We start from the raw sequence: 24,053 nt of genomic DNA, 5'->3' as shown, positions 1-24,053 counted from the left end.
AGAGCATGTGATCAAGACCCTTATAGATTAAAAATGGATCGTAGTGACTGGATGTTTTGAATTCTACAGTGCTACCTTTTCTTGGATTGCAGTTATATTGAGATTTATGGAATAAAATATGGCCATTTGTGGCTTTTTTTGGAAGTGTCAAAACAGGTTTTTACTCAAGTGATACAAGTGTCAGAAAGTGGTTCTGCTTTCTTTTTACATTGTCTCTGCACTGGTGTTTGTGCCCATAATTTGATCAGTTGGTGTCAGGACAGTGGGTACAAGACATCTGTGCTCATTTCCTGTGGAAATGAACTGGGATGTATGATTGATCGTTTTAATTGAGTCATGCAAGCCTTCACACCACGCTTTCGTTAATTTGCATGTGGCATCACATTTGCACAGTTGTCTCTTCTCTTTCATGCACTTACATAATAGCTGAATTGCGTTCTCGTCTACAGACCTGATTTCCATGCGTATATGCACACTCAAACACCTGTATGCACACCTGTGCACTTGTGGGATCTGCTTTAGTGAACAGGGCTGTAAGCGTGCCCGTACTTGGATTCCTATACAGTTCCCTGCACTCGAGTCAGGACACGCTCAAGAATTCAGTTTCGAGGGACAGGAAAGAAGGGAGTGAAACATACCAAAGGAATATATGGAAGAGAGGAAGAAAGTGAATTTTTACTGTTGAATATGCTTTGGGAAGTGTTTACAAGTGTGTGTGTGTTGAGGTGCTTTTGTAAGTGCCTATTTTGCGTGTGTGTTTGGAGGGTCAAGAGGCTGTAACTTAACCGAGTGAGAAATTTGAAAGTGTGCTAATATTTCACATGAGCACACACTGACACACACATACTTTGCTAGCTATCTATTTTAAGCCCCTTTTCTGGTCAAGTTTTTTGTGCCCCATATCAGATCCAAGTCATTGGATATTGAGTATCTGACAATATCAAGTTTCAATTCGATGCTTGCATTTTCCTAGTGCTTGGTGCACACTTCAAGTACATTAAAGTGATTAAAAGCAATCCAGTGTATACAGGGACGCACAGAGAGTTTCTCAGGGGCTCAAATGCAAAAAAGGGGCATCTAATCACTGTGGAGTAGTGGAATATGTTTATAGGCCTATATTATACATGCATACATATTTTATATGCACCATAAGCAGAGTAATAAGTCAAATAAACAGAGGATTTAAAGGATTAGTTCATTTCAGAATGAACATTTTCTGAAAATGTTATCACCCCCACGTCATCCAAGATATTCATGTCTTTCTTTATTCAGTCGAAAATAAATTAAGGTTTTTGTGGAAAACATTACAGGATTTTTTTCCATATAGTGACTTCAACGTGTTGATGGTCCAAATTGCAGTTTCAGTGCAGCTTCAAAGATCTCTACACGATCCCAGCTGAGGAATAAGAGTCTTATCTAGAGAAACCATCGGTCATTTTCTATAAAAAAAAAAAAAAAAAAAAAATGTATATACTTTTTAACCACAAATGCTCGTCTTGCACTAGATCTGCGATATGCCACGCATTACGGAATCACGTTGAAAGGTCAGTAACGTGGGCGGAAGTACCGACCAAGTGTTTACAAAGGGATTGTGCAAAGACTAAGTTAAAAAAAAAAAAAAAAAGGTAAAACAATGATGTCGGACCATTTTGAAGTTGGAGGAGTAAATGAGATGGAGTTTTTCGCCCTACTCTACCTTTTTCCACCTACGTCAGGTTCCCGCCTGACCTTTCCAATGTCATGGACGTACAAGACGAGCATTTGTGGTTAAAAAGTATATACAATTTTTTTTTTTTTAAATGGCCGATGGTTTCTCTAGATAAGACTCTTATTCCTCGGCTGGGATCGAGTAGAGATCTTTGAAGCTGCACTGAAACTGCAATTTTGACCTTCAACCCATTGGTTCCCGTCGAAGTCACTATATGGAGAAAAATCTTGGATTGTTTTCCTCAAAAACCTTACATTTCTTTTCGACTGAAGAATTGAAATACATGAATATCTTGGATGACGTGGGGTTGATTAAATAATCAGGGAATTGTTATTCTGAAGTGAACTAATCTTTAAAGGCTAGAAAGCATGAAGCTCGCTGTGTCAGAATGCAAGTATGTCAGTCAAGTCAGAAGCAGCAAGATGCATCCCGTAGCAACGTAAGTAACAGTAAATAAATTACTTTCGAGTGATTCTAAACAGTGTGCATCAAATATGCTATACACGGAAGTTCGAACGTGTGTGACCTGCAACAGACCTCGCACGTCACAAACACACATTTTGAGCTGCATCTTTTCCAGTTAATGGCGGTTGCCAAACCCACTTGAAGTGCACACTGTGAAGTGCGCGTACTGCCACCTACTGCACGACACCTGCGAGACAGCTGAAGTGAAATAAAGAATCGCATAGGATAGCCGATACCGATCAGTTATGAAAATGCTTAATCATCCTCAATACTGATAGTTTTGATGTCCAATGTTAAATTTGAGTCGTCATGCAAAACGCAATAAAAAAGACGTGATGCGTAATAGAGCTGCTCGAATCTGGATAAATTGAGAATCAAGGTTGTTTTTTTTTCAAACAAAGATGACGATTCTCCCACGATTATGAAAGGACAACTAAACAAAATAACATGTCATTTACTAAAAGTTCTGATGACATATTTTTTTTAACCCTGCAGTCTATTTAAAATGTTATTCTAATTAATCTGAATAACTAATTTTTAAAAATCGGGTTGATTGAATGATTCAATGACTCACTCGTTTCATTACTGGATGAATCAGCATTTTTTTTAACTTATCTCTTGAATTCAACGACAAACACATTTTTTTAACAGTCACGTGTCGCCACCTACTGGTAAAAATGTCATTGATGCAATTGTCATTTAAAGCACCAAGTTACTTTCAAAAGGGAATTTATTTTATTTTGATCGCTTACGTAGACATCAGTGTTTATAACCGAACTATAAACTTTTATGATGTTGAAAAGGCTGTTTCATATATACATGAGAACTGCTTTATCTGGGTCTGCAGCAATGCAAATGCAGATCTGAATTGTTGTCATTTTGCATTGAGATGGTGTGGGTGTTTGAATCGAGACTGCGATCTTTTAACGATTAATCGTGCAGCTCTAATGCGTAATCTATGAATTAATTAAACTAAGTGAGAAACTGCACTGCAGTCATCAGAAGCGGTGTGACAGCTGCTTTCTCATTCACACTGTCTCTCTCAAATGTGTGTGCGCGTTGTGAATTGATAGTTTGTATAGTCTGTGCTTTCAATCGTTCAGCTATTGCATAACTTTCTCATGTAGACTCATATCACAGCTTTATTCAGACATGCACATACAGTTAGTCGTACAGGAAGAGAGAGAGAGAGAGACACTTGTGTGCTCCACCCGCGGCTAAAATGGGACCTTTGTTCAGTCAGGCCTCGGTAGGTAACTGATTAACCTCTTTTTTTGTAATGTGCTTGTGTGTATGTGTGTGTTTATTGAAATTTTGCCACCGTGGCTCAGCAGTGAAAGGGCATCTGCACAATGGACTCTAAATTTAGAGGTTAAAGGAATAGTTCACCCAAAGATAACAATTTTTATCATCATTTACTTTCATATAGTCACCATGCATTCAAAATTCACATCTTTTCTTTACTGCACAAAAATTTTACTGCATTTCTTTTCTTCACAGCCGTGTGGTTTCGTTCCTCCCTTAAAGCCCAAACTTATCATCCACATCAGCTAGATCAGTGATTGTCTTAAAATGCAGGCTACTGTTCTTAAACTTAAACTTCAGGACATGTTCGATAATAAATAGTTATTAAAACTGTTTTAAGCCTCGAAAGTGATACTGTTCCCCAAGCGGCTTTCTGTGTGCGTGCTATGAGAAGTGAACTTTGGGCTTCGGTTCAGGCCTAAAGGTTTTTGTTTGTTTAAAATTGCGATTGCGATTCTCCCACAATTCTGAAGGAAAAACATTACACAACTAAACCACATAACAAATAATTAGAGGTTCTGACAAAATTTTAATTGCTTCAGTCTATTTAAAAAATGCATTAATTTGACAGAAATAATAAAAAATTGAGTCAAGGCCTCATCCATAAAGACTTGTTTCATTATTGGATTGATCAGCGTTTGTGAATGAATCTCTTGAATGAATGATTCAATGACAAACACTTTTTTTAAACAGTCTCTTGTCGCCACCTACTGGCATAACAATATAATCGATAAAATACAGTCAAAACACTTAAGTGTCAAAACACTTTCAAAAAGGTGATCTGATCACTACCATGTAGATATCAATGTTCATACCCAAATTATATAAACTTTTTCCCCAGTACACATTTGTCCCCTGTTATTTAAATGTTTGTAACACATAAATAATGACAATGTATGCTTGCCCAGGAGGAGTTCAGGCAGATACAGAGCACTGATTAAGTTTAGTTCAGTTTATTTTTTAAGGTATTGTTGATATTATAATCAGAATTGTATCTTGTAATATATTACGTTGTTCATATTTGCCTGTTTAGGCACAAAAGGTCGAGTTTTAGTGGCCTCCACTAGTTCACTGCGGAAAGAGAAAAAAAACATTGTTCCTCCTGTTCTTCCGAACTCAAGACTTTCTTTCTTTATGAAGCACAAAGGGTAAATTGAAGATTAGGTCTGTCAAGCTCCAAAAGTGTCATAAAAGGTCAATATGATTTGTACACTACCAAGCTTTCTGAAGCCATACAGTAGCTTTTGTAAGAAATCGAAATTAAATTTAAGTCTTGAAATTGACCCTAATCTTTTCTAATGAGCTATTAAGCATTACAGAGCTGGCACACACACTTGGGTGAACAACACATTGGAGGAAGATATGAATTTTATAAAAGGGTGTGGATGTTTTGCTGCTGGTGTTGTACTGACGTGTGAAATGTAAGACAGCTACAGCGCTCTCTTTGTTTATTATGAGGTTGTGGCGACACATGTGGGTAGATAGATTTTCTTTTGGCCACTTCAATGTTAGCCGTTTAATCACATTTTCTACATAAAAACTTTACTTCTGTTTATGGTCTTTTTCTCGCCTTTTGGAGAGGCGTTACATTTAAAATTACACAAGCGGCCAACTCTGAGATCATCTTTAGTTCCTGTAAATTATAGCGATACCAATGGAAAACATGTCAATCATAATTATTATGAGCAAATTGAATTCCTCTTTCTTACTTGAGTTGAATGATGCAACCTTTGGTATAAATCCAACATATACTTAAGTACTATATTAAGTCATGCAAATGAGGATAAATCTTATATAAATCAGGTTTTCTTTCATAGTTTACAAGTTTCAAAAGCTTAATCAGCATCTTAGTGGCTGTTTACACAACGTGTTTTCAACTAAAAACGTAAAACCTTTTATGCGTTTTGGCCGTTCGTTTACATGACAACAGCGTTTTGGCTGCCTGAAAACGCTAACTTTTGAAAATGGGTTTCAAAGTGGAAGATTTGCAGATCCGTGTGAATGGGGATCGTTTTGACAATGGTTTCGTCTGTACGCGGAAAACAAAAAGGAAAGACTTCTCAGTTTTACACATATCGTTGTTGTGTAAACGTACCCAAAGACATTGTCCCTTCTTTATTCAATTAAATATGTGGCCCTTAGATTTTGGTGTTCAGTGTTGATATTTACATTGATTTAACATTTAATCATTTAACAGCTTTTATCCAAAATTACTTACAAATGAGGAGAACGATAGCACCAATCAAACCAACAATATGGCAGCAATATGTAACTGTTGTGACTAGCACAGTATACATAGTTTTTTTTAAAATAAATAAAAAATAAATAGATAGATATATAGAATATAATAGTGTTAGTGTTAATGTTTCAAATCTTTAGCTGTTTCTTGATATTTACCCATGACTTTCTTTTCAAACATATTCTGATCAGCTTTAGTAATTATTGTTTCCTGAAGCGTCTCTTTTATACTTGCTCTTACTAGAATAATTTGTTTCCTGGTTTTGTGTGTGTGTGTGTGTGTGTGTGTGTGTGTGTGTGTGTGTGTGTGTGTCTGTGTCTGTGTCTGTGTGTGTGTGTGTGTGTGTGTGTGTGTTGTGAGAAGGAGGATGTAGGTAATGTGGATTCCTGCCATTCCAGTGTGAGAGCGGGAGGTAGCCTAGATCAGGACAGATGAGAAAGAGAGGAACACCTCCGGGTTAGGGCTGTAGGATTTGTACCTCCAACTGCGCCTCTCTCTGTTTGCTCTGTGATAAGGGCACATACGCTGGTGTGTGTTCATGCGTGTACAGATGAAGAATGTTTATGCTCTCCTAGGGCTGCACAATAATGATTAAACTGATAATCACGATTATTTTGAAAATAATTTCATGATCAAAAATGATAATCGTGATCATTAATCACTGTTATACTCATTTGAAAAGAATAAAATATATACTGTATATACACTCACCTAATGGATTATTAGGAACACCTGTTCAGTTTCTCATTAATGCAATTATCTAATCAACCAATCACATGGCAGTTGCTTCAATGCATTTAGGGGTGTGGTCCTGGTCAAGACAATCTCCTGAACTCCAAACTGAATGTCAGAATGGGAAAGAAAGGTGATTTAAGCAATTTTGAGCGTGGCATTGTTGTTGGTGCCAGACGGACCGGTCTGAGTATTTCACAATCTGCCCAGTTACTGGGATTTTCACACACAACCATTTCTAGGGTTTACAAAGAATGGTGTGAAAAGGGAAAAACATCCAGTATGTGGCAGTCCTGTGGGCGAAAATGCCTTGTTGATGCTAGAGGTCAGAGGAGAATGGGCCGACTGATTCAAGCTGATAGAAGAGCAACTTTGACTGAAATAACCACTCGTTACAACCGAGGTATGCAGCAAAGCATTTGTGAAGCCACAACATGCACAACCTTGAGGCGGATGGGCTACAACAGCAGAGGACCCCACTGGGTACCACTTATCTCCACTACAAATAGGAAAAAGAGGCAATGAACATTCTTGAATTCTTGAACATGACAATGAGTTCACTGTACTAAAATGACCCCCACAGTCACCAGATCAGTAACACAATAGAGCATCTTTGGGATGTCGTCGAACGGGAGCTTCGTGCCCTGGATGTGCATCCCACAAATCTCCAATCAACTGCAAGATGCTATCCTATCAATATGGGCCAACATTTCTAAAGAATGCTTTCACCACCTTGTTGAATCAATGCCACGTAGAATTAAGGCAGTTCTGAAGGCGAAAGGGGGTCAAACAAAGTATTAGTATGGTGTTCCTAATAATCCTTTAGGTGAGTATATAGGCTATTGCTTTGTATTTTGTCTTCACAAGATATTTTATGAGAAGCAATTCAGTTGTAAATGAGACAAACCACAGATTCAGATCGCTCCACAAATGCAAATTTATACAGACAGCACGCAAAGAGAGATACTCGTAGTCTTTTTTTCCTTTTAGCCATTTTCATCTTTGAAATGGCTTAACACTGCAGACGGTGGCTTTGTATTTTTCAGCTTCTTTACATTATGAAAACTGGTCAAATTGAAATAAGCTTCTTTCAAAAACATGAAAAAGTTAAAGTCCCCCTGTAGTCAATCATCGTAACTTTTAACTGGGCATGCACTCTGGCATCAACAGTGCAGGAGGAACTCAGGGTCTAAGAAGAAGTCATCTGAGTGAAATAGCGCACTTACCCAGTCCATGGAGTGTAATTGCGCAGCAAGCGATGACACCGAGCAGGTACTACTTACTGGCTAGTGGAAGCGAGTACATGAGAGGACACTGGCTCTACCCCGAGATTATAGACTCTTGAGAATGTGTTGGGTGTCGCCCACCCTGCATTTCTGCAGATGTCTGTTAGCGAGGCGCCATGTGCCATGTGCCCAAGAGGAAGCCACACTCCGAGTGGTGTGTGCCTTCACACCAAGGGGCGCGGTCGACCCTGCGTCTGGTAAGCCAAGACAATGGCGTCCACCATCCAGTGAGACAACCTTTGCTTGGAGAGAGCCTTTCCCTTCAGCTTCCCACCATAACAGACAAAGGCCCCATCCACACTACTGCGTTTTTAGAAACGGAGAATTAAAACGAATGCGACCTCCGTCCACATCAGCGTTTTAGCTGCGTATTAGAATTGATCTCCGTCCACATTAAAACGACTGAAAACGCGGATCGCGTGACCATTCATCTACACTGGGCATGCGCGTGCCAGTGTAAACAGGAAACAGATTGACTATTCCTCAGATTCCGCTGAGGTTGATAAGTGCCGATCTGTACATTCGAAAGTTTTCGCACCATTCCTCAGGAACCACAACTTCATTGATAAAATTATCCCACCATGCGCTGGTTCTTCCCGGCTTAATCCAAAACCGAAGCTCCATGTACGGTCGATACCGCCGCTGCACACGGGAATTGTCACAGATCGTTCGACTAATAGCTTGCCTCCGGCGCATGTAGGCAGTTATAGCATTGTAAAATGCAGAATTTACTTGCACTAACGTAACTGGTGGTCCAGGCTGTTGTTGTATGTTTTCTTCCGTTGTATGACACCCAATCAGAGAGCCGAGCGTGAGCCTCTGCGTCATCGTTTCTAAAGTCCTCTGTTTTGACCCGTCTTCATTAAAACGCCCTGCGGAGATTCAAAACGCGAAACGGGGTCGGCAGCGTTTCTAAACTTCTCCGTTGTAGGTCTTCCTTTTTTGCCGTTTTAGTCTGGATGGGAGGTGCTAACGTAGCAAAAGGTCTCCGTTTCTAAACTAAAACGTAGTAGTGTGGATGGGGCCAAAGAGCTGGTCTGAGGTCCTGAAACACTGTGTTCTGTCTAAGTAAGCACGGAGGGCGCGTACTGGACAGAGCAGTGCCAAGGCTGGGTCTGCTTTCTCCAAGGAACCTTGGGCACGTATCCAAGCGGGGGTCTCAGGAACACGTGAAAGTTAGCCAGCCCGAATTCCAGGCACGCTTTGTCAAACGAAAATGCCTGCAGGTCCCTTACCCTCTTGATGGAGGCCAAAGCTACCAAGAGCGCTGTCTTCATAGATAGGAACTTAAGCTCAACTGATCGCAATGGCTCTCTGCAGGGCGGATAAAACCACTGCGAGGTCCCAAGAGGGTATAAGAGAAGAGCGAGGAGGATTTAGTCTCCTCACCCCCCTCAGGAACCTGACGACCAGGTTGTGCTGTCCTACTCTTTTCGACTCCACAAGGACGTGGTGTGCAGAGATCGCAGCCACGTTAACCTTCAGGGTGTTCCAACCCTTCATGGAGGAAGGAGAGCACTGACCAGGAGAACACCAGGTGACGAAGAGGTTCCATTTCAGAGAATAGGCGTGTCTCATGGACAAGGCCCTAGCTGGAGTTATGGTAGCCACCACCTGAGGTGGTAGGGTACTCAAACCTGCCATGTCCCATCCAGGACCCACACATGCAGGTTCCATAGTTTGGGACATGGGTGCCAGAGGGTGCCCCGCCTCTGAGAAAGGAGGTCCTTCCTCAGAGGAATTGGCCAGGGAGGGGCTGTCGCGAGAAGCACCCTGTAGCAATGTTCAGGGAAGAAGGAGGCGGGAACCGGAGAACATTTAACAAACTTTATTTAAAATAAAATAAACAAACTAAAATACCGCCAGCAGCCCCTCGCGGACGACTGCTGGCTTACCCAAAATAAAACATAACGGCCAGCAGCCCCTCGCGGACGACTGCTGGCTAAAATAAAACACAAATACAAAAACCAGAACAACTAAAATCAGGCCTGTTCCTCTCTCCATCATCAACGTCGTCGCTCCTCCTTTATGCTTCCGCTCCTCCGTGAGAGATGCGAGACCGGTGTGCTTCACAGGTGTTGCTCATTAGCAATCGCACCACCGGCCTCGCGCCGTTCTCTCACGTCCCTCGGCCGTCCTGTTCGCCACACACCCGTTCGGAGAACCAAGTCCGGGTGGGCCAATGAGGCGCAACCAAAAGGACCTGCTCCTTGTACTCCCTGATCTTGCACAGGATCTGTGCAAGAAGGCTCACTGGGGGAAACTCACTGGGAGGCCCCGCAGCCAGCTGTATGCTAGTGCATCCGTGCCGAGGGATTTTTTTTTTTAGTGCATTCGTGCCGAGGGATTCTCTGGGAATAGAAAAAGGAGCATTGAGAAGAGTCTGGGGAGGCAAACAGATCTACCTGTGCACCGCCGAACTGTTCCCAAATCAACTGAACCGACTGGGGATGGAGTCTCTATTCCCCATGAAGTGGCTGAAACCTTGAGAGCTCGTCGGCTGTACAGTTCAACTCTCCCGGGATGTGAATGGCTCGAAGCGACCTCAGCTGCTTCTGACTCCATAGGAGGAGATGGCGGGCGAGTTACGACATACGGCGGGAACGTAGACCACCCTGTTGGTTGATGTACCCTAATGTCACCTGAGCGGACTAGTACTTGTTGGTCCTTGAGCAACGCCCGGAATGGTGCAGAGCCAACCGTACTGCCAGCAACTCGAGTTAATTGACATGCAAAAGGCGCTGGAGTCCTGTCCAGAAGCCCACGGCAGCCTGTCAATCGCACATGGCACCCCAGCCCGTGGTGGGGTGCCATCTGTCGAGACAACAACATGCCTGAACACTCGTTCTAAGGGTACTCAGGCCTATAGAAAGGAGAGGTTCAACCTCGGGGTGAAGGTCTGACGGCAGGCCCGAGTAACTGGTACTCGGAGCGTGCCTGATTGCCATGCCCATCTCGGGACTCGATCGCGTAGCCAGTGCTGAAGCGGTCTCATATAAAGCAGTCCGAGCGGCGTGGCAGCCGCTGTGTAAGCCACATGCCCCAGGAGCCTCTTGAATAACTTCAGTGGAACCACACTCTTGCCCTTGATTTGTCTCAGGCAAGTCAGCAGTGATTGCGCGCGCTCGCTCGTAAGCTGCGCACACATGGCGGCAGAGTCGATTTCCATACCGAGAAAAGGGATCCTCTGCACGGGGGAGACTATTTTCCCAGTTGACCCGAAGGCTCAAACGGGCGAGGTGCCGGAGCACCATGTCCATGTGTTTGCAGCTTGGTCTCGAGAGTGGGCTAGAATCAGCCAGTTGTCGAGATAGTTCAGGATGTGAACCTTGTGTTGCCGGAGTGGCACAAGGTCTGCCTCGATGACTTTCGTGAAGACGCGAGGGGACACGGCTGAACCGCATGGGAGAACCGTGTACTGGTATGCCTGCCCCTCAAAAGCAAACCGAAGAAACGGTCTGTGTTGAGGAAGAATGGAGACATGAAAGTACTCATCCTTCAGGTTGATCGCTGCAAACCTGAAGCAAATATGAACATGGTTTGTCTTAAATCATATTAAAAACACCACATAGACATATAAACAATATTAAAAGCTTGATTTTCATCACAGGGGTACTTTAAGTTCCAAATATTAATTCCAATAATTCCAAATTATGTTAAATTTTTATTTTGTATTGTAGCACAGAGTTTGCACGGACTGAATTTATTTACCAACTATTTTACAATATGGTCAAGATTTGGATGTTTGGATTTATTACAGTTCGTAACAGATTTAGTGTCAGCATATCGCACTGGTGACACACGGCCTCATGAAGGAGCACAGAATGCCTGTATGACTTTCATTTGAACTAAATTTCACAATAAACATTGCTAAACTCCAGCATACATGTTTGTCGGTGTTGTCAGATCATCAGTGCTTTTTTCGCATCACAGAGAGAGTGTGTTCATGTTTTACAAATCAACATGTGTGTGTGTGTGTGTGTGTGTGTGTGTGTGTGTGTGTGTGTGTGTGTGTGTGTGTGTGTGTGTGTGTGTGTGTGTGTGTGTGTGTGTGTGTGTGTGTGATTTGGGTAGGCCTATGTTCTCATTTGTCAAACCAATATAAAAATATAGTAAGTAAAGTTTTGTTAAAATTGTAAAATGCATTAAGTTTTATGTAAGGGTATTTATAATTAGATGTATATAAAAAAATAAATTAAAAAAAGTCTGTGGAATGTCTCCATTTACATAGTAAATGAGTGTATGTGTGCGTATTTCACAGCGAGAGAGAAAGAGTGAGTAACCTTTTTCCCGCAATAAAAACAGGCCAAGCAATTCTGGGCCTCTATTTTGACACTTTCCTTGCTGCAAAATATACTTGCATGTACTGTGGTGCAGTAGGGGTCAGATGGTGGTACAATGGTATATTTATGTATTATGAATGATTACCATATTCAAATACCATGGTATTTCAAAGAATAACAATGACAAAGACACACGTTACTTGGAAGCACTCAGTACTTCGTAGAATACCATAGTACCATGAGAAAAAAAACATGTAATTGCAAGGCACATGCCTAAAAACTTACTGTATTACCATGTTACAAGTAAAAACAGATATTACTGTTGTCCATGCACCAAAAAAATGGTATTACCATGGTACCGTTTCCAGAAAACATAGTAATACCTTTTTTTGTGTGATAACAAAACTGAGTCCATCAGACAATGTTCATATGTTTTTAGAAAAAGTGAAAGTGACACGTGATGGCCAAGTATGGTAACCCATACTTGGAATTTGACCTCTGCATTTAACCCATCCAAGTAAGTGCACGCACATTAGGAGCAGAGTAGTGAGTAGTGAACACACACACTGCTAACGTGGATACACACACCCGGAGCAGCGGGCAGCCTTGAGTGGCGCCCGGGGAGCGATTGGGGGTTAGGTGCCTTGTTCAAGGACACCTCAGTCATATTCCTGCCGGTACTGGAATTGAACCAGCAACCTTTGGGTCACCAGTCCAACTCTGCTACCATTAGGCCATGACTGCCCCACATGGCCTAATGGGCCATGACTGCCCCATTAGGCATGTGTAAAATGTAGAAAGTGAGGTTGACAGTTAACCAGTTAAATGGTTTATCACATCACCCTCTACTGGTACCCAGTAACCTTAATGATTGTTCATATCAAGAGGCTGTGGCATAAATTGTGTGTTTTCGTGAAGGAGAGGATATGTTCATGTGAAATCTGCATTAACTTTGCCTCATTACACCCTATTGTTGGCAAACATTAATGGCGTCAGGTTAGCTAGAATAACCAGAGGTGCTGCTGTACTATGAAATATTAGCTCCATGAGTTGCTGTCTCAGCTGATATGGGGACACTCAAGGTCCTTCAGTTCTGACTCTGTTCATCTCACATATTTTCATCTGAATCCTCTCTGTCAGATGCAGCATCCTCTTCATCCCATCATGGAGCTGGCTGAGAAATAAGAGACAGCAGGTGAGTGCTGACAGACCACAACACAAGGACTCCATTGTGAGCTATTGCAGCAGGCGATCACAATATTCTTATTTAGGTTAAAAAAAACACACAAAAAAACTAAATGTCTTTGTAAAACCTTAGTAGAAAGTATCAACAATTCCATGCATTGGGTGATTGGTGTTCTATTGGAATTTTTAAAAAATAATTAAATGCACAAATTCCATGCCTTTTTTTGGATAAACCCTGAATGAAATGGATATTTTATGCCTTTCAAAATGCACATCAAAATAGTTGGATGGAAACCCGACTGAGAATGATATCTGAAGGATCATGTGACACTGAAGACTGCTGAAAATTCAGCTTTGCCATCACAGGAATAAATTACATTTTAACATGTATTGCAAAATAAATGCAGGCTTGGTGAGATATAAGGTGCTGTTTACACGACACCATTTTTAACTAAAGACGTAAAACTTTTTATGCGTTTTGGCCATTCATTTACATGACAACGGCGTGAACGGGTTTCAAAGTGCAAGTTTTTGAAAACGGTCTCCCGTGTAAACAACAAAAGCCTGAATCTCTGAGGACGATGACGTAATGCACATGCATATTACGTGTTCAGTCTATAGTCGTCGCTATCCAATGGCCTGGCAGCAGAATACAGCGATTTTAGACGTTTTCGTGGATCCGTGTGAATGGGGATCGGTTTGACAATGCATGCCAATATTGCCTGTATATTGTCAATGTCTGTACGCGGAAAATTCAAAGGAAAAACTTTTCAGTTTTAAGCATATCGTTGTCGTGTAAACTTACCCTAAAAGACTACCTTCAAAAAAATTAAAAATCTAAATATTTCCAAACTTTTTACTGGTAGTGCATGTCCCGTTACCTTTCCTTACCCCACTAACTTGCTGGATTCGCCACTCCCCCTTGTATCAGGACCTCACAGATTAAGCACTGGCAGAAACCCCAGGAGGGTGATGTTCGGGGTATCGGAGCCCAACACTTCCCAGCAGTCTGTGAGCGTGACTTCACTGCCTGAGACTTCTGAGTCAATGGGAAGGCAGTTTTTTTGGCTAAACAACATCCTGCCAACTCCTAAAGGGCAAAAAGGAGGCGGGTGAAATTAAAGTGTAAAATGCCAGCTCTGCAGGTTATCTGTTCCACACCCTGTGGGATAAGCACCCCTTTATCTTTCCTAGGATAAAACAAGAGAGTCTCAGCTGCTCAGTGGTCTAAACTAGCCCCGTTCAGTTTATATGCTACACAGTTTCAATGGAGTAAAGTTCCTCCGATGTCATCCAAGAAGTTCAGTTCAAGAAGAGGGGAAAAGTTTGCACAAGTAGACCAGAAATAGAATGCTTGTGCAACTAGGTCGAGGGCTAAAGCACAGAAGAATATAAAAACCAGCATGTCTCATCACTTAGTTAAAGCTTTTATATTAAGTCGTAGGTCTTCAATCTTGCTGCTGGGGACCCAATGTCCTGTAGAGTTTAAGTGTCTACTTTGCATTTTCTTTTGGTTGTCAATAGAGAGTGTTTCTTCTGCAGTAACTGTACTAAAACTCCTATGGTCCTTGGCGAGAGTAGGACAGAATATGAGGTGCAAGTTTGCACAGTAAATTTTTTTTGTAAGTACACACACAAAATGACGCAAGGTTTTATCACACCATTTCCACGAAAGCTATTCCATGGGGGAGTCATACCTTGTTACTTGGCATGGCTGCAAGCATATCTGCATCATGACAGTTGTATCTCGTGGCGAGATACAGAAAGGATGTTAGAGAGAAAATGTTTGGTTACTTGCGTAACTCTGGGCCTCTGATAACAGAAGTGAGGTGTCCTCCTCGCAGATGGCACGGTCTAGAGATATGCTGAGAGTGTTTGGAAAGTACCTTTTTTAACTTTATTTTTATATAACTTTTCAGAAGTAAGACAAACGGAATGTGTCTTTTATTGGATTTTTAAATTATGTATTTAATGTCTGACCATTTTGATCTTTTTGCTTGTCGGAGGAGATTATTCTTGCCGAAAATAAATGTACTTGACAGTATTTGTATGTTCTGCAGGCTTGTGCACAATTCAGAATTGAATTGAGAATGACTCCTGAATTCCAATTCACTTCTTGAATTTGAATTGAATTTGAATTGATGTCAAAAATAGGATCTATAATTACTATTCGAATTTGAATTAAAGGAAGCAGAATTGCAATTGAATAAAAATTCTAAGAAATTCATATAGATAATTTTAAGTGAAGTGTTTAACAAAGAAGATTTACAGTATATGTCAGATATAATTGCATTATATATTCTATAAATGATATTAGTTTGAACTACTTGTACAGATTACAACAGGAAATATTTTCCCCCAACAATGAATGTTAAAAGCTCTAGTCACAGAACAAATAATTAAGTTTGATTTATTGTAATTGTAATTTTGTGGAACATGATAGAACATGACTCCATTTCCCAGAATTACTTTAGTAAATCTTTAGGGGGAAAAACAATTTGAGGTGGACATTTGTTTTTATATTTATATTTTATGCCTTGTGACTATGTGACAATAAAGGGTTAAAGGGTTACTTACTTAATTACTTTTAGAACAAAATGTATGCAGGGTTGAGGAGTGATAGTTACCTGTGATGAAATTATGTTATTGAATTACAAAATGAATTTAATTGTATTTAGTTGTATTACTGAGGTAAAATGTGTAATTTAATTAGTTAGGCTACTAATCAAATTAAAAGGAAATTGTTTCACATTGATAAAGTAATCCAAATAAAGTAATCCAAACCACATTTATAATGGGTAACTTATAACAGAAAGCAATTACGTTTCCAAAGTAACCTTCCTAACACTGAATGTATGTGAGATGCACATTCTTTCTGTTGTGTGACCGTGTGGAATTTCTTTGAATTGCCATGAATTTAATTCCACTTCCTGTCATTCCAATTCCAATTCTACTTCCTGTGGGGTGGAGTCAATTCAATTCAAATTCCAATTCATGAATTGAATGGAGGCCAATTCTGAAATTCTGAATTTTGTACAAGCCTGATGTGCTGCTGTTATTTTAAAAAGCTGTCAATTTACTGTATGTCTCAATAACATCCCTGTTAAATCATATTAGATGTTACAGTATATGCTGCTTGATTGGCGTTTATCTTGCACAATCTTAAAATTATTATTATTATTATTAGAATATTTAGAGCAGTTCAAAGTTACAGACTGTTTCAAATGGGGTATGTTTTAGTTTCCTTTTAAACACTATTGTTAGTGGTACGTGTATGCTTGCATTTACACAGGATGTGGATTTAATTGTTAGTGAGTTAGACAGATAGCTGATTAACCCCTCAGCAGTGACCGAGCTGTGTGGGATGTGGGGATGGTGGTGTGTTTCAGCAAAAGACAAGCCTTAAGTGCTCAGACTTTTGACTGTAGAACTAAAAAAGGGAAGTAGTGCTTGTCGATTACTTTGTATATTATTGGGTTGTGCAAAAGGTCATGTATCCACAGCAAAATGAAGGTCACAGTAATTGCAGGAACATTCACAACAAATGATTAATAAAAGGGGAAACTGGTTGAAATACTTTTTTCTATCACAGTTTTATGTAAGAACTAACATTTGAGTTAGTAAGTTGACTTTTTGAAACATGGTGCAATGAAACTCACTGTGGCACTTTCAAAACATTGGTTTGAGTTCTGTTGACATAATATTGTTGATCATTACGTTAACCTTATATTGTATGTAATATTACTCAAATTTGTACATTAATGGAATTTTTTTTTGTTGTAATAATTAAGTTGTGGTAACTTGAATGACATTTTCGTGAAAACTTTGGAAACTGGGCAGTGGATTACTAGTTCCCAGCATCTTTTGCATAATAGGACTGAATAAGGTTAAGTGTTACTTAATAACACATTAAGTGTTATTTTATGTATTTTTTTAGTGAAGCTAAATATTTGTTAGTGTTTAATGCAGTTATGCTTGACATTTAAAGGTGTTTGTGGTGACCACTGTGCTGAAGAGTAGTTGACATAAAGGTAAACACTACATTCACTACATAAAAGAAATGAAAGTTGAAAGTGTATTAAAAGTTTATTTAATATACATGCTAAATTGGTTAAATTTGGCATGTATTACATGGCTGTGGATTTCAACTGAAATAGATTCCAGGACTATAATGTAATTAGAGTAATGTGTCTTTTTTTCTGAATGATTGAATGATAGGAGGAGGAATGTTTGGAACGACAGCAGTGATAATGTGGCGTGTTGTCAGTGGCATTATTAATAGTTCCTGCTTCTTGGAATCAAAGGAAAATTTGCATGTGGTTTTCCCGTTTTCCTGTGAGAGTGCGAAATTCATGTTTTTTTGTGAATGTGTGAAAAAAATGTCTTTCTGTGACCTCTGTTGAACCCACCCTGTGTGTGTGTGTGTGTGTGTGTGTGTGTGTGTGTGGGGGGGGGGGGGGGGGGGGGCAGGGGGGGTTAGGGTTATTACAGAGGTCTTTTGTTCATCTGTGGTAAAGAAACTAATGCAAGTGTATTCTCACTCTCTTTTAAAGAAGCAATTCATTTTCACAACATGACAACATGGGAGGGTTTATATTGGCTTAACGTCACAGTGCATCTGAAATAGAGGAAGTGTCACATAACTGATATTCTGCATGATTTCCTACTCTTACATGGTGAAATAACAGTCATTTACAACATAAAACTTGAAGTAAAGTTGCAGATGCATTGTGTTACCAATTCAATAATGGCTTGGTGGTGGTGTCTGAAAGCATGTTTTAAAATGGCGGGAATTTTATTTTTGGAACAGGAATATAATAATGGGTTCATGCTGTGTTTGTTAGTACTGTAATTCAGTTACTACTGAATTGATGTACTTGTGCATTAAAAGTACCAGGAATACTGGTAAAAGGATTAACAGTTTTAACTGGTTAATAAGCTTGTAAGTTTATCTTTACATGATGAATGAAATGGATCATTTCCACTTGGACCCAGATAATTGCTTTCAGCTATGTTGTTGAGCTTGTTTTTGTGCTGCTGTAAATAATTCTACAAGACTCTCTGGTACACTTGATGCTGATTGGTCAATTGCTGCATTCTGTGGTAAAATATTTTTTTATATAATGACCGACACAGATAATAGGCCATTGATTCAGGCAACTGGTTTTCTTCAACTGTGCTAGTTTCATGTGTTTTATATCACTTTGTGCCCCTCTTTCTTCTCGCATGATAAAATAATTTCTCAAATCAATCATTCATGAGAATTATCAGTATATCATTCTTCTTTTTCTGTGTTCTCTTCCCTTTTTTGCCCATCTTCACTCAAACACACACAAATTCTGCAGATCCACGTGATGATCATGTGCTGACCAGGCCCGCATTAAGAACACACAGGGCCCTGGGGCCATAGTGAACCCAAAGGCCCCTTAATAGTAGCCGATCTTCGTGCCACAGCATTTTCTACCGCAGGAATAATAAGTATTTAAAATAATCATACCTTTAAAATCCCCCTCTAGTCAATCATTTTAAATAATCCCTTAAAACTCATCTTTGATCACAAAAATTACATATTTAAACGTTTTTTTTCTTCTTCATGCCTTAAAATAGCTTGAATGTAACTTTACACCTTTGCCTCATTTAGTATCCTGGTTCTATGAATATGCAAATGAGCCCCGCCCCCACTCACTCACTCAGCTCAGAGATCCACTCGTTGATCTGTTTGGTTACAAGGTAGTTTGTGACGTCAGAAACACCAGCAATTGCAAACCGTGTTTTTGAGACTGTCTTTGGTTCACTGCAGTTTTAAGGAGAAAATACTCAGCAATGCTGTTGACTTATGAATTTGCACATGTTTTTTTCTTAAAGCATATTAAAAACACCACATAAACAACATTAAAAGCTTGATTTTCACCACAGGGGGACTTTAATATGCAGAGATACAACATATTTCTATGGAAAATATAAAAATACGTATTTCAAGCAGCAACACTTTAAAAGCATAGATGCATTAACAACAGGTATGACGTCAAAGTAAACAGGTTTCCAGAAACGGCAACAATTTTGTGCACATCACCGCCTTAGGAGTTTGCTTTAAACAGTTGTATCATTAGAAGATCTTCTTTCTGGCTGTAGAAGAGGGGAATCATCCGGGCTGGACTGGGCCTCAAATTCAGCCAAATTCATGAAATAAATGAATGATTAAATAAAGGATAGAAACAAATAATAATAGATATTTTTGAATTTACTGCAAATGTGTTTAAAAATATTAATATTGCATTATATTGCAAGGCTCTTAATTATTGAATTAATATTTTGCAGTTATTAGAACTGAACGTAGGTCCTGAAAAATGACCATAGTTCTTGCATAGAATCCACAGTTTACCTGTAAGATCAAGACAGGCGAAAACCAAGCTCCTCATTACCATTAATTTATAGTTTCTATAATAACAGCAACAATAATATTGATAATAAAAACTAAGATATTTGCAATGAAAAACATATTAAACACTATAAAACAACCTTGTTTGTCATGATATTACTCAATGTTTAATATAAGGCTGATAATAGTAACATTAACAGTAAATACCATAATGTCATACAGCTTTAATAACTGCATGGTCATTTTAATAGTGGTGGCGCTGTGCGTGTAAAAAGCTTGTAATTACTGTTGTCTAGTCAAGTCACCTTTATTTATATATATATATATATATATGCTTTTCATAATACAGATTGTTTCAAAGCAGCTTTACAGAGATAACAGGAAAATAATGTTGTAATAATATTGTTAAATATAAAATTAAATGTCCCCAACAAAGCAAGCCAAAAGCCAATGGTGAGGAAGGCGAAAAAGGCGACAATGGCGAGAAACCGAAACTCCATCAGTGACAGAATGGAGAAAAAACCTTGGGAGAACCCAGGCTCAGTCGGGGGGGGCAGTTCTCCTCTGGCCAACGAACGAACAGTGTATGATTATGATTCAGGCAGCATTACAGGTCAGAGGTCAGATTGGATCGGAACATTATATTATGCAGTTCATCTGGTTGAAGACCGGAGCCATCACGCGCGTATGGGGACGAGTTTGTTGAGGATCAGTGATCAGGGCTGTCGTGTCGATGAGGCCTTCACAGGGGAGAGTCTAGTGGACACAATTTCTGCTGACACTTCAGGGATGCGTTGTGGTCGTGTCCAGGCGCAACTCCACCATCTGTTCTGGATACGGTCCGGATCTGGCTGACTTCGGTAAACCTTGGAATAAACAGAAAGACTAACATTAGCGTAGATGCCATTCTTCTTATGATGTAATGAGAACATCAGGTGTTATAGGAAGTGTCCCTGGTTCCGGCTGACCTAATTTATGCAGCTTAATAATCATTTAACTGATTTGAATAATATGAATGTATAGTGTTCTATGTGTATGCCAGTTTGAAGAGATGTGTTTTTAGTCTAGATTTAAACTGACAGAGTGTTTCTGCTTCCAGGACAATGTTAGGAAGACTGTTCCTAAGTTTAGGTGCTAAATAGGAAAAGGATCTACTGCCAGCAGTTGATTTTGATATTCTAGCAGTGGGGATTTCTTTAAGACTGCAAGGGAAGCTCGGCTTCCCCTAGCCTGGGAAAACCCAGACGAACTTCCGGCAAATTTAGATTTGCTCTGCAAGTTAGTCTGGCGAAGAGCCCATTCAAGCTCATTTCCAATCTTTCCAAATCGAGGCACTAATCACAAACGTGGAGGCAGGCTTTACAAGATGACGATCGATCTGATTTTTTTTAAGGTCTATCCAATTGCGCCCAGAGGCATTTGAGGGACGTCCGTTGGTGACGCCCCTTGAAGTGAGCTGTAAATGAACCTTCCCCAGACCTTAACTCAGTTACAACTGAGAAGTGTCTGGTTTTAACCAGGCTAGGCTTCCCCTATAATGTCAAAAAAATTAATGGTCAAATATGTACTTTTGTGTTAACATTTTATTGACTAAAAATCTGTACAGATAAAACGTTGTCGGGATAATTGCGATTCACGTTACTACGTGGAAGCGATAACAAATTCTCATAGCCACCAAGTACTGTTTTATGCAAATGAGCGGCCGGATCGCATTAAAGAGTTTTCTGTTAGAACGGTGTCGTGTAAGCGGTGTAAGTGTTATTTAATAACTAATGATCGTTGCGACGGAAGTGAATCAATCAAAACTAACTTTAGCTGGACAATAACTTTATTCTAGAGCTGCTGTAAAGCCAAAACAATCCCTGTTACTTTAATTTCCTATTATCACTGTAAAGCTGCTTTGAAACTGTCCATATTTAATTAAAAGCGCTATATAAATGAAGGTGACTTGACTTCTCATACATTCCCGGAGCATCCAGCGCATTTCCCTGTTGAAGCCTAGCGTCCATTGACTTCAATGGGGCTGCTTTGAACAGTTTTTTTTTTCAGTGCTTCAAAACTAGATACTCCTCCATTCTCCCCAGAGAAGCTGAGCGTTTGTGGGCGGGACATAATTGCAGCATTTATCCAATGACCGTCTAGTCGGACGCTGGGCCTCTGCGTGATGATTGGAGGGTCTGTCGAAAGACTGCATCTCCTTTTGATTGACAGCGATTTTGTACAATAAAAAGTCGCTGAAGTTATTCGAGCTCAGTCCCATTGCGGATTTTGCAAGTCTAGTCGAAAGAAAACTGCTGCAACCTATTTCTTGGTATTTGCTTGGCGTAATTGCTAGCCAATTTTCATCATACATTTCACACAATTTTACACCACATTCCTTGTTTCAGTTTAACCTAATTCCCACATTTTACTCCGTTGAGTTTAATATCTTTTTTTTTTAGATTGTTCATTCATTCATTCATACAATAGGCTAGGCTATAAATAAATGGACAGTTTTTATGATGTCGGCCGTAAATAAGCTTCAGACCAGCAGTCGCCACTGTATTCTAGGTATTATCAACTGGCCAGAATTTTGAGATTGCAATAGACGTGAAGAACTATAATGTGTTAAGAGTACAAGTACTGGGGAGCTAAACCATTTAGTGCTTTGTAAGTAATCAGCAATATTTTAACATTTATACCATGTTTAATAGGGAGCCAATGCAGTTTTGACAGAAACGGTCTAATATGGTCATACTTCCTGGTTCCTGGTCTACAGTTAACCTTGACACTTGAGTGTACATGGAGCTATTCAAACTGGTTTCAGGTTCACCACAGAGCCTTTAAAGTGCCCCATTATTCTTTTTTGAATATTCACGAGTTCACACTTACGAATGATCAGTGAGTAAAGGGTTATGCGTATTTGGCGTGCTGTCCGGGGGGTTGGGGGCTCTGAGCTCGGAAATTGGGCACGAACCCAGAGTACTCCCACCGTATCTCTGGTTAGGAAGATAAACAGGCAAGTGTGAGGAGATGGGGTGGTGGAGGGATGCTGAAAACTGTTGAGGAATATGGGTGAGTCGACTGCGTATATTTATAGGCCTTACTCATGCTGATTAAGTGGACCTGTTGATTACTGATTGCTGACAGCTGGTTGGAATGACTTGATTGTTTGATCATTAGAACAGTTCCTCCCAAACCTTGTTAATAAAACATTATTTAGTTTTCACTCAGTGTGTAATATAGCTGTCTGTGAATGTAAACGTCTGTAAAGTTGAAAGTGCGCGATAAATAAAGTTATTGTCTCCCAAAAGATAGAGTCGACTCTGAACCATGACCTGCATACGTAACACAGTAACACATTTGCATAATGGTCTATGGACTTCATTGGCTGCCTGCAAAAAACTTTTACTTTGACACTGTTTTCTGCTCTGCAAAAGCATAATCTCTTTGTAAACACTTCCAAAGGATGAGGATGTGAAGAGCCATTGGATAAAATTATTACAGCGATACAACAGCAGTAAAACCTCTTGGCGATTACTTATCAAATCTCTGTGAGGACTAAATGGGATTTACGAAACGCTTATCCATTTAAGATGGGACAAAATGGAACAACTTTCTCCTTAGAATCACAACCTGTAAGTATGAATCATTATTGATGTTTTCTACCGGGTGTTCAAAATACGTAGTTTTGTGTTTTATATTGCGTAGGTGTCAGGCTAACTGGCTAACTCACGTTATTACTGTTATTACTTACTGAAATACTTCTACTAATTAACTGTTGGCCAAAACTGTGTCTATTAATACAGATTGTCTGTCGTTCTTACTACTTTGAGTAAAGATTAAGGATGGAGCCAGATTTGTTTTACAAACTTTAATTTTACTTCAGTCATTCACGTTAGAGCTTGGCTATGTATGCGCTGTCATTGATGCAGTTCCCACATGTTCACCGCAATAAATTAGAAACATATCTGTTTGTTGATGGACATACTCTTATTAAAGCTGATGGTGAGGAATTACAGCTGCAACATCTCATAATCTACCTCACACTGAGAAACTGAGAAGCGTATCACTGAGAAACTTTCTGCTCAAGATGTTCTTGCGATGGAGGTTCGGGTTGAATAACTAGTTCTTCCAATGTTTCATCATCGGACTCGTGCTTGGATTGATGTGGTAAAATCGACGCTATCATTACTGTCTTTACAGTGTGTGCAATCGCTTAGCTGTAGGAAGCCTCTGGAGCTGAAATTCAGCTATGGTAATGGGCGTTTCGTTTCCAAAACACGCGCTGTAAGCTGTAGACCAATCACAACACACTGGGCCGTCTGGCCAATCAGTGCAGAGTAGCTCACGGAAAGGAGGGATTTAGAGAGACTCGGACGAGTCGTTTGAGAATCGTTGAAAAATGTGTTGATGTGTATATATTATGAGAAAAGGAAACTCTTTAATGGATGTTAACCTGTTGTAGGAGACAAAATCAGGAACCTTTAAG

General features: G+C 39.9%; 1 protein-coding gene across 2 annotated transcripts in view; it reads left to right on the top strand.

The window, feature by feature from the left end:
• The window catches only part of pik3cb (phosphatidylinositol-4,5-bisphosphate 3-kinase, catalytic subunit beta), an 80,234-nt gene that overhangs the window by 5,748 nt on the left and 50,433 nt on the right, over positions 1-24,053 (top strand). For both annotated transcript variants that reach the window (XM_077207597.1, XM_077207599.1), the window contains exon 2: positions 13,159-13,213. The gene's annotated coding sequence lies outside the window, so the exon portion shown is untranslated. The remainder of the gene's footprint in view (positions 1-13,158; positions 13,214-24,053) is intronic.

The sequence above is a fragment of the Siphateles boraxobius genome, unplaced genomic scaffold (genome assembly GCF_051911475.1).
Source record: "Siphateles boraxobius isolate OS27281-9 unplaced genomic scaffold, OSU_SipBor_1 6, whole genome shotgun sequence".
Taxonomy (NCBI): domain Eukaryota; kingdom Metazoa; phylum Chordata; class Actinopteri; order Cypriniformes; family Leuciscidae; genus Siphateles; species Siphateles boraxobius.
The sequence above is the reverse complement of the archived record's forward strand: the minus strand, read 5'-3'. Positions and strand labels throughout refer to the sequence as shown.